Here is a 12,211-nt window from a genome sequence, read left to right as displayed (position 1 = left end):
ATCTTTCTTCTTCATTCCTTTCCCTTCTCATCTTTATTCTCCCTCATTTATTGTATTTGCATACTTTCATTAATTGCATGACAACTTTGTCACTTGTTCTTATTTTCTTCTCTAAGTTTGATATTATACTGTTGGTGTTGAATGTTCTTACTCAACTATTGCATATTTCGTGCATTGTTTTGGGTGCTTCTTAACTTGTTTGCTATTTAGTTGATATGCCCTTTAATTTTATTGTTTTCTCACTTTCATGTTGTAGCTACCATGTAGTTGAGAACCTCATTATTATTTGGCATTAGACCACACATATTTTATTTGCTTGCATATCTTTGTTTGTGCGTTATTCTTCTTTCTTTTTTCTTTTCTTTCAGGATGGCCACCAAGAAGAGAAACAGAGAACTTTTAAATGGGGTGACAAACAAGTTTCATCGTACAATCTTTGGAGAAAGCGCATCAGTTGTAGCAACCCGTTGATGAGCGGATAATTTATACGCTTTTTGGCATTGTTTTCAGTATGTTTTTAGTAGGATCTAGTTACTTTTAGGGATATTTTCCTTAGTTTTTATGTTAAATTCACATTTCTAGACTTTACTATGAGTTTGTGTGTTTTTCTGTGATTTCAGGTATTTTCTGGCTGAAATTGAGGGACTTGAGCAGAAATTAGATTCAGAGGTTGAAAAAGGACTGCTGATGCTGTTGGATTCTGACCTCCCTGCACTCAAAGTGGATTTTCTGGAGCTACAGAACTCGAAATGGCGCGCTTCCAATTGCGTTGGAAAGTAGACATCCAGGGATTTCCAGCAATATATAATAGTCCATACTTTGGCCAAGAATTGACGACGTAAACTGGCGTTCAACGCCAGCCTTCTGCCCAAATCTGGCGTCCAGCGCCAGAAAAGGATCCAAAACCAGAGTTGAACGCCCAAACTGGCACAGAAACTGGCGTTCAACTCCACAAATGGCCTCTGCACGTGCAACACTCAGGCTCAGCCCAAACACACACCAAGTGGGCCCCGGAAGTGAATTTATGCATCAATTACTTACTCATGTAAACCCTAGTAGCTAGTTTATTATAAATAGGACCTTTTACTATTGTATTAGGCATCTTTTGATCATCTTAGGATCTTAGGATCATCTTTGGACGCCTGGTTCTTAGATCAGAGGGGCTGGCCTCTCGGCCATGCCTGGACCTTTCACTTATGTATTTTCATACGGTAGAGTTTCTACACTCCATAGATTAAGGTGTGGAGCTCTGCTGTTCCTCAAAGATTAATGCAAAGTACTACTGTTTTCTATTCAATTCTTCTTATTTCGCTTCTAAGATATCCATTCGCACCCAAGAACGTGATGAAGGTGATGATTAAGTGTGACGCTCATCATCCTTCTCCCTTATGAACGCGTGCCTGACAAACACTTCTGTTCTACATGAATTAAGCTAGAATGAGTATCTCTTAGATCTCCTAACTGGAATCTTCGTGGCGTAAGCTAGAATGATGGCGGCATTCAAGAGAATCCGGAAGGTCTAAACCTTGTCTGTGGTATTCTGAGTAGGATTCAATGATTGAATGACTGTGACGAGCTTCAAACTCGCGATTGTTGGGCGTTAGTGACAGACGCAAAAGGAGGGTGAATCCTATTCCAGCATGATCGAGAACCGACAGATGAATAGCCGTGCCGTGACAGGGTGTGTGAGCATATGATTCACTGAGAGGAGGGGATGTAGCCACTGACAACGGTGATGCCCTTGCATACAGCCAGCCATGGAAAGGAGTGAGACTGATTGGATGAAGATAGCAGGAAAGCAGAGGTTCAGAGGAACGAAAAGTATCTCCATTCGCTTATCTGAAATCCCTGCCAATGAATCTACATAAGTATCTCTATCCCTTTTTTTGTTTATTTTAATCTAATAAAGTATCATGTTTAAATCCGCCTGACTGAGATTTGCAAGGTGACCATAGCTTGCTTCATACCAACAATCTCCGTGGGATTCGACCCTTACTCACGTAAGGTATTACTTGGACGACCCAGTGCACTTGCTGGTTAGTTGTATCGAAGTTGTGACAATTATGAATTAAGATCAAAGCACCAAGCTTTGGAGCCATTACCAGGGATTGTTCGAGCCTGGACATCACAATTTCGTGCACCAAGTTTTTGGCGCCGTTGCCGGGGATTGTTTGAGTTTGGACAACTGACGGTTCATCTTGTTGCTCAGATTAGGTAATTTCCTTTTTGTTTTCTTTTCAAAAAATTTTTCAAAAATATTTCTAAAATTTTCTCATCTGTTTTCGAAAAAAAAAAAAATAAAAATAAAAATGTTTTCAAAAATTTATTCAAAATTTTTAAGAATGAATTCTAGTGTTTTGAAGCATGTGAAGCCTGGCTGGCTGTAAAGCCATGTCTAAATTCTTTTGGACTGAGGCTTGCAATTTGTTATCAAGAGCAAGCTAGTTGGAGCTAATCCACCTGCTACTGTTCCTGATCTACCTGCTGAAGCTTGGCTGGCCATTGGCCATGTCTAGTGTTTTGGACTGGAGCTTTCTTTGAAAGCTTGGCTGGCTAGTGAGCCATGTCTAATTCCTGGACTGAAGCTTTAGACTAAGAATGCAAGATTCCTGGAATTCATATTAAAAATTTTGGAATCCTTATTTTTCTTTTTCATATAATTTTCGAAAAATATAAAATAAAAATCCAAAAAAATTAGAAAATCATAAAAATCAAAAATATTTTCTGTTTCTTGTTTGAGTCTTGAGTCACATTATAAGTTTGGTGTCACTTGCATATGCATCTTGCATTTTTCGAAAATATCATGCATTCATAGTGTTCTTCATGATCTTCAAGTTGTTCTTGGTAAGTCTTCTTGTTTGATCTTGATGATTTTTTGTTTTGTGTCTTCTCATGTTTATCATATGCATTCTTGAATTTTTAGTGTCTAAACATTAAAGAATTCTAAGTTTGGTGTCTTGCATGTTTTCTTTGCATTAAAAATTTTTCAAAAATATGTTCTTGGTGTTCATCATGACATTCAAAGTGTTCTTGGTGTTCATCTTGACATTCATAGCATTCTTGCATGCATTCATTGTTTTGATCTAAACATTTCATGCATTGCATAATTTTCATGTTTTTCATAAAAATTTCAAAAAAATCAAAAAATTATCTTTCCCTTTTTCTCTCATCAAATTCGAAAATTTGAGTTGACTTTTTCAAAAATATTTAAAATCAAATTGTTTCTTATGAGTCAAATCAAATTTTCAATTTGAAAATCTTATCTTTTTCAAAATCTTTTTCAAAAATCAAATCTTTTTCAAAATTCTTAGTTATTTTCGAAAATTCCAAAAATATTTTTCAAAAATCTTTTTCTTATTTTTATAAGCAAATTTTCGAAAATAACTAATCAATTAATGTTTTGATTCAAAAATTTGAAGTTTGTTACTTGCTTGTTAAGAAAGATTCAAACTTTAAGTTCTAGAATCATATCTTGTGATTTCTTATGAATCAAGTCATTAATTGTGATTTTAAAAAATCAAATCTTTTTCAAAAACTAATTTCTATCATATCTTTTCAAAAATATCTTCTTATCTTATCTTTTTCAAAAATATCTTTTCAAAATATCTTTTCTAACTTCCTAACTTCTTATCTTTTCAAAATTTGTTTCAACTAACTAACTAACTTTTTGTTTGTTTCTTATCTTTTTCAAAACTACCTAACTAACTCTCTCTCTCTATTTTCGAAAATATCTTCCCCCTTTTTCAAAATTTCTTTTTAATTAACTAATTATTTTTAATTTTTATTTCAAAAAAAAATTTTCGAAAAAAAAAATTACTAAACATTTTTCAAAAACTATTTTCAAAAATCACTAACTCTTTTTCAAAATAATTTTTGAAAAGTTTTCCTCCCCCATCTTACTCTATTTATTCATTCATATCCTAACATCTCATCTCACATCTCTTCCATTCGTACAGTTGTGCTTCTTCCTTTACATTACATTCTTTGTCTCCCCCTCTTCTTCCACTTACATAAGGGAACCTCTATACTGTGGTAAAGAGAATCTCTATTATTATTATTATTTTTCTGTGCCTTCTTCTTTGTCATATGAGCAGGAGCAAGGATAAGAACATTCTTGTGGAAGCAGATCCAGAACCTGAAAGGACTCTGAAGAGAAAATTAAGAGAAGCTAAAATACAACAATCCAGAGATAACCTTTCAGAAATTTTCGAACAGGCAGAGGAGATGGCAGCCGAAAATAATAATAATGTAAGGAAGATGCTTGGTGACTTTACTGCACCTAATTCCAATTTACATGGAAGAAGCATCTCCGTTCCTGCCATTGGAGCAAACAACTTTGAGCTGAAACCTCAATTAGTTTCTCTGATGCAGCAGAACTGCAAGTTTCATGGACTTTCATCTGAAGATCCTTTTCAGTTCTTAACTGAATTCTTGCAGATATGTGATACTGTTAAGACTAATGGAGTAGATCCTGAAGTCTACAGGCTCATGCTTTTCCCTTTTGCTGTAAGAGACAGAGCTAGATTATGGTTGGATTCTCAACCCAAAGACAGCCTGAACTCTTGGGATAAGCTGGTCACGGCTTTCTTAGCCAAGTACTTTCCTCCTCAAAAGCTGAGCAAGCTAAGAGCTGATGTTCAAACCTTCAGACAGAAAGAAGGTGAATCTCTCTATGAAGCTTGGGAAAGATACAAACAGTTGACCAAAAAGTGTCCTTCTGACATGCTTTCAGAATGGACCATCCTGGATATATTCTATGATGGTTTATCTGAGCTATCAAAGATGTCACTGGACACTTCTGCAGGTGGATCCATTCACCTAAAGAAAACGCCTACAGAAGCTCAAGAACTCATTGACATGGTTGCTAATAACCAGTTCATGTACACTTCTGAAAGGAATCCTGTAATCAATGGGACGCCTATGAAGAAGGGAGTTCTTGAGGTTGATACTCTGAATGCCATATTGGCTCAGAATAAAATATTGACTCAGCAAGTCAATATGATCTCTCAGAGTCTGCATGGAATGCAAGCTGCATCCAACAGTACTCAAGAGGCATCTTCTGAAGAGGAAGCCTATGATCCTGAGAACCCTGCAATAGCAGAGGTAAATTATTTAGGTGAACCTTATGGAAACACCTATAACTCAACATGGAGAAATCATCCAAATTTCTCATGGAAGGATCAGAAGCCTCAACAAGGCTTTAACAATGGTGGAAGAAACAGGTTTAGCAATAGCAAACCTTTTCCATCATCAACTCAGCAACAGACAGAGAACTCTGAACAAAATGCTTCTAATTTAGCAAATCTAGTCTCTGATCTATCTAAGGCCACTGTAAGTTTCATGAATGAAACAAGGTCTTCCATTAGAAATCTGGAAGCACAAGTGGGCCAGCTGAGTAAAAGGATCACTGAAATCCCTCCTAGTACTCTCCCAAGCAATACAGAAGAGAACCCAAAAGGAGAGTGCAAGGCCATTGACATAAGCGCCATGGCCGAACCTGTAAGGAAAGGAGAGGACGTGAATCCCAAGGAGGAAGATCTCCTGGGACGTCCAGTGATCAATAAGGAGCTTCCCTCTGAGGAACCAAAGGACTCTGAGGCTCATCTAGAGACCATAGAGATTCCATTGAACCTCCTTATGCCCTTCATGAGCTCTGATGAATATTCTTCTTCTGAAGAGAATGAGGATGTTACTGAAGAGCAAACTGCCAAGTTTCTTGGTGCAATCATGAAGCTGAATGCCAAATTATTTGGCATTGATGCTTGGGAAGTTGAACCTCCCTTGTTCATCAATGAACTAAGTGATCTGGATCAACTGACATTGCCTCAGAAGAGACAGGATCCTGGAAAGTTTATAATCCCTTGTACCATAGGCACCATGATCTTTAAGGCTCTGTGTGACCTTGGTTCAGGAATAAACCTCATGCCCCTCTCTGTAATAGAGAAACTGGGAATCTATGGGGTGCAAGCTGCTAAAATCTCACTAGAGATGGCAGACAGCTCAAGAAAACAGGCTTATGGACAAATAGAAGATGTATTAGTAAAGGTTGAGGGCCTTTACATACCTACTGATTTCATAGTCCTGGATACTGGAAAGGAAGAGGATGAATCCATCATCCTAGGAAGACCTTTCCTGGCCACAGCAAGAGCTGTGATTGATGTTGACAGAGGTGAAATAGTCCTTCAATGGAATGAGAACTCCCTTGTATTCAAAACTCAAGGATCTCCCTCTGCAACCATGAGGAGGAAGCAGGAAAAGCTTCTCTCCAAGCAGAGTCAACCAGAGCCCCCACAGTCAAACTCTAAGTTTGGTGTTGGGAGGCCACAACCAAACTCTAAGTTTGGTGTTGAACTCCCATATCCAAACTCTAAGTTTGGTGTTGGAGAGTCTCAACAAAGCTCTGCACATCTGTGAGGCTCCATGAGAGCCCACTGTCAAGCTATTGACATTAAAGAAGCGCTTGTTGGGAGGCAACCCAATGTTTATCTAATTCTTATTTTTCATGTTTTCTTAGGTTCATGATCATGTGGAGTCACAAAATAAATAGAAAAATTGAAAACGGAATAAAAAATAGCAGAAGAAAAATCACACCCTGGAGGAGCATCTGTTTGGCGTTCAGCGCCAGAAATGGCACACAGATGGGCGTTGAACGCCCAAAATGGCCACCAACCTGGCGCTGAACGCCCAGAGTTGGATACAAAGGCATTTTTACATGCCTAATGGGTGCAGGGATGTAAATACCTTGACACCTCAGGATCTGTGGACTCCACAGGATCCATTCAGGATCTGTGGACCCCACAGGATCCCCAACTACCTCCACTCACTTCTTCTCACCACTCTCTTTCACACAACCCCATAAACACTCTTCCCTAAAAACCCCTCACCAATCACCTCAATCTCTCTTCCCCACTAAACCTTCACCACTCACATCCATCTCCTCTTCCCCATAAACCTACCTCATAAACTCCACCTACCTTCAAAATTCAAAACCAATTTCCCACCCAAACCCACCCATATGGCCGAACCTTAACCCCCCCTCCCTTCCCTATATAAAGACCTCCTTTCTTCATCAAATTCACACAACACAACCCCTCTATACCCTTCTTGGCCGAACCACATCACCCTCTCCCTCTCCTCCATTTCTTCTTCTTCTTCATCTATTCTTTTGTTTATTGCTCGAGGGCGAGCAATATTCTAAGTTTGGTGTGGTAAAAGCACAACTTTTTTGTTTTTCCATTACCATTGATGGCATCTAAGACCGGAGAATCCTCTAGAAGAGGGAAAGGGAAGACAAAAGCTTCCACATCCGAGTCATGGGAGATGGAAAGGTTCATCTCCAAAGCCCATCAAGACCACTTCTATGATGTTGTGGCCAAGAAAAAGGTGATCCCTGAGGTCCCTTTTAAACTCAAAAGAAATGAGTATCCGGAGATCCGACATGAAATTCAAAGAAGAGGTTGGGAAGTTCTAACAAATCCCATCCAACAAGTCGGCATCTTAATGGTTCAAGAGTTCTATGCCAATGCATGGATCACCAAGAACCATGATCAAAGTAAGAACCCGGATCCAAAGAACTATGTTACAATGGTTCGGGGGAAATACTTAGATTTTAGTCCGGAGAATGTGAGGTTGGCGTTCAACTTGCCATACATGGAAGAGAACGCACGCCCCTACACAAGGAGAGTCAACTTTGATCAAAGGTTGGACCAAGTCCTTATGGACATATGTGTAGAAGGAGCTCAATGGAAGATTGACTCCAAAGGCAAGCCGGTTCAACTAAGAAGATTGGACCTCAAGCCTATAGCTAGAGGATGGTTGGAGTTTATTCAATGCTCAATCATTCCCACTAGCAACCGGTCTGAAGTTACTATAGACCGGGCCATCATGATCCATAGCATCATGATTGGAGAAGAGGTGGAAGTTCATGAGATTATACCTCAAGAACTCTACAAGGTGGCTGACAAGTCCTCCACTATGGCAAGGTTAGCCTTTCCTCACCTCATTTGCCACCTATGCAATTCAGCTGGGATTGACATAGAGGGAGATATCCTCATTAAAGAGGACAAGCCCATCACTAAGAAAAAGATGGAGCAAGCAAGAGAGCCCAGTCATGGAGCTCAAGAGGCGCAAGAAGCTCATCACCATGAGATTTCGGAAATGCCTCAAATGCACTTTCCTCCACAAAACTATTGGGAGCACATCAAACACCTCCCTAGAAGAATTGAGTTCCAATATGGGACAACTAAGGGTGGAACATCAAGAGCACTCCATCATGCTCCATGAAATAAGAGAAGATCAGAAAGCAATGAGGGAGGAGCAACAAAGACAAGGAAGAGACATAGAAGAGCTCAAGGACATCATTGGTTCCTCAAGAAGGAAACGCCACCATCACTAAGGTGGATTCATTCCTTGTTCTTGCTTTCTCTGTTTTTTGTTTTCTATGTTATGTGCTTATCTGTGTTTGTGTCTTCATTACATGATCATTAGTAGTTAGTAACTTTGTCTTAAAGTTATAAATGTCCTATGAATCCATCACCTCTCTTAAATGAAAAATGTTTTAATTCAAAAGAACAAGAAGTACATGAGTTTCGAATTTATCCTTGAACTTAGTTTAATTATATTGATGTGGTGACAATGCTTCTTGTTTTCTGAATGTATGCTTGAACAGTGCATATGTCTTTTGAAGTTGTTGTTTAAGAATGTTAAATATGTTGGCTCTTGAAAGAATGATGACTAGGAGACATGTTATTTGATAATCTGAAAAATCATAAAAATGATTCTTGAAGCAAGAAAAAGCAGCAAAGAACAAAGCTTGCAGAAAAAAAAAAAAAAGAAAAAAAAATTTTTGCGAAAAAAAAAAAAGAAAAAGAAAAAGCAAGCAGAAAAAGCCAATAACCCTTAAAACCAAAAGGCAAGGGCAAATAAAAAGGATCCCAAGGCTTTGAGCATCAGTGGATAGGAGGGCCTAAAGGAATAAAATCCTGGTCTAAGCGGCTAAACCAAGCTGTCCGTAACCATGTGCTTGTGGCGTGTAGGTGTCAAGTGAAAACTTGAGACTGAGCGGTTAAAGTCAAGGTCCAAAGCAAAAGAAGAGTGTGCTTAAGAACCCTGGACACCTCTAATTGGGGACTTTAGCAAAGCTGAGTCACAATCTGAAAAGGTTCACCCAATTATGTGTCTGTGGCATTTATGTATCCGGTAGTAATACTGGAAAACAAAGTGCTTAGGGCCACGGCCAAGACTCATAAAATAGCTGTGTTCAAGAATCATCATACTGAACTAGGAGAATCAATAACACTATCTGAACTCTGAGTTTCTATAGATGCCAATCATTCTGAACCTCAATGGATAAAGTGAGATGCCAAAACTATTCAAGAGGCAAAAAGCTATAAGTCCCGCTCATATGATTGAAGCTCTGTTTCATTGATAGTTTGGAATTTATAGTATATTCTCTTCTTTTTATCCTATTTGATTTTCAGTTGCTTGGGGACAAGCAACAATTTAAGTTTGGTGTTGTGATGAGCGGATAATTTATACGCTTTTTGGCATTGTTTTCAGTATGTTTTTAGTAGGATCTAGTTACTTTTAGGGATATTTTCCTTAGTTTTTATGTTAAATTCACATTTCTGGACTTTACTATGAGTTTGTGTGTTTTTCTGTGATTTCAGGTATTTTCTGGCTGAAATTGAGGGACTTGAGCAGAAATTAGATTCAGAGGTTGAAAAAGGACTGCTGATGCTGTTGGATTCTGACCTCCCTGCACTCAAAGTGGATTTTCTGGAGCTACAGAACTTGAAATGGCGCGCTTCCAATTGCGTTGGAAAGTAGACATCCAGGGATTTCCAGCAATATATAATAGTCCATACTTTGGCCAAGAATTGACGACGTAAACTGGCGTTCAACGCCAGCCTTCTGCCCAAATCTGGCGTCCAGCGCCAGAAAAGGATCCAAAACCAGAGTTGAACGCCCAAACTGGCACAAAAACTGGCGTTCAACTCCACAAATGGCCTCTGCACGTGCAACACTCAGGCTCAGCCCAAACACACACCAAGTGGGCCCCGGAAGTGAATTTATGCATCAATTACTTACTCATGTAAACCCTAGTAGCTAGTTTATTATAAATAGGACCTTTTACTATTGTATTAGGCATCTTTTGATCATCTTAGGATCTTAGGATCATCTTTGGACGCCTGGTTCTTAGATCAGAGGGGCTGGCCTCTCGGCCATGCCTGGACCTTTCACTTATGTATTTTCATACGGTAGAGTTTCTACACTCCATAGATTAAGGTGTGGAGCTCTGCTGTTCCTCAAAGATTAATGCAAAGTACTACTGTTTTCTATTCAATTCTTCTTATTTCACTTCTAAGATATCCATTCGCACCCAAGAACGTGATGAAGGTGATGATTAAGTGTGACGCTCATCATCCTTCTCCCTTATGAACGCGTGCCTGACAAAAACTTCTGTTCTACATGAATTAAGCTAGAATGAGTATCTCTTAGATCTCCTAACTGGAATCTTCGTGGCGTAAGCTAGAATGATGGCGGCATTCAAGAGAATCCGGAAGGTCTAAACCTTGTCTGTGGTATTCTGAGTAGGATTCAATGATTGAATGACTGTGACGAGCTTCAAACTCACGATTGTTGGGCGTTAGTGACAGACGCAAAAGGAGGGTGAATCCTATTCCAGCATGATCGAGAACCGACAGATGAATAGCCGTGCCGTGACAGGGTGCGTGAGCATATGATTCACTGAGAGGAGGGGATGTAGCCACTGACAACGGTGATGCCCTTGCATACAGCCAGCCATGGAAAGGAGTGAGACTGATTGGATGAAGATAGCAGGAAAGCAGAGGTTCAGAGGAACGAAAAGTATCTCCATTCGCTTATCTGAAATCCCTGCCAATGAATCTACATAAGTATCTCTATCCCTTTTTTTGTTTATTTTAATCTAATAAAGTATCATGTTTAAATCCGCCTGACTGAGATTTGCAAGGTGACCATAGCTTGCTTCATACCAACAATCTCCGTGGGATTCGACCCTTACTCACGTAAGGTATTACTTGGACGACCCAGTGCACTTGCTGGTTAGTTGTATCGAAGTTGTGACAATTATGAATTAAGATCAAAGCACCAAGCTTTGGAGCCATTACCAGGGATTGTTCGAGCCTGGACATCACAATTTCGTGCACCACCCGTCCACTTGCACATCCTTGCATGCACCTAGGATGGTACAATCTTTAAGTGTGGGGAGGTCGAAACCGACTTCCGTGGGTAACTACTTCCTGTCTCAACACCAATATTTAATTTTCTTTGTTAGTTAGTCATCGCATTGCATAATAGATTGCATGTGTATTTAGTTGCTTGCATGTATGTACTACTTGGTTGAGGTAATAAATTCATTTTCAAGACACTATTTTATAGCATTTCACTAATTTGAATTAAAATTTTTGTTGAACTTGCTTGAAGAAATCTATTTTGGAACATGGTTTAGAGCTCGAACACACAAACCTAGTGAGATTTTGAACCTATTTGATTGGTTGCATCTTATCAACCAATATTTTATTTTGGTGTGTGTTGTTCTCTCTGAAATTGTGATCTTTGTCTTGCTTAATTCTATATTTTCATTGTTTGATGTATGCATGCACTTATGTGATTGAGGCCTTTGTTTCACTATAGCTTACATACCCATATGGCCTCATCCCTTTTCATCATCCTTTGCAAACCAATGTTGAGCCATTTTACCCCGTTTATTCTTTACTTTAGCACATCACTAACTCTAAGAGGAAAACAATAATGTCCTTAATTTGAATCTTTGGTTAGCTTAGACTAGTGAAAGTGTTCATGAATTAAGTGTGGAGAAATTGGGTTTGGAAATATTTGGTTTGGAAATTGAGTATGTTAGACTTTTTTGTGAAAGTGTGAAAAAAAAGATAGTTGAGCACATGTTCATGCATTCAATACCTTAATCGTATGCATTGAGAAAAAAATAAGAAAAATAAAAAGAAAAGAAAAATGAAAAGAAAAAAAAAGAGAAAAAAAAAAAGATCAAGTAATAAAAGGGGACAAAATGCACCAAAGTAAATGGTAATAGCAATGCATATGTACTGTACTCAAAATTGGGATGTATGAATATGTGGTAAACATAGTTAATGGGTAGTTAGATTTTACATTCTGATTACATGGATTGTCTTAAGTTAGGTGGGAAGCTTAA

Source organism: Arachis ipaensis, chromosome B10, assembly GCF_059453495.1.
Source record: "Arachis ipaensis isolate K30076 ecotype BB chromosome B10, ASM5945349v1, whole genome shotgun sequence".
Taxonomy (NCBI): Eukaryota; Viridiplantae; Streptophyta; class Magnoliopsida; order Fabales; family Fabaceae; genus Arachis; species Arachis ipaensis.
This window is presented reverse-complemented; position numbering follows the sequence as displayed.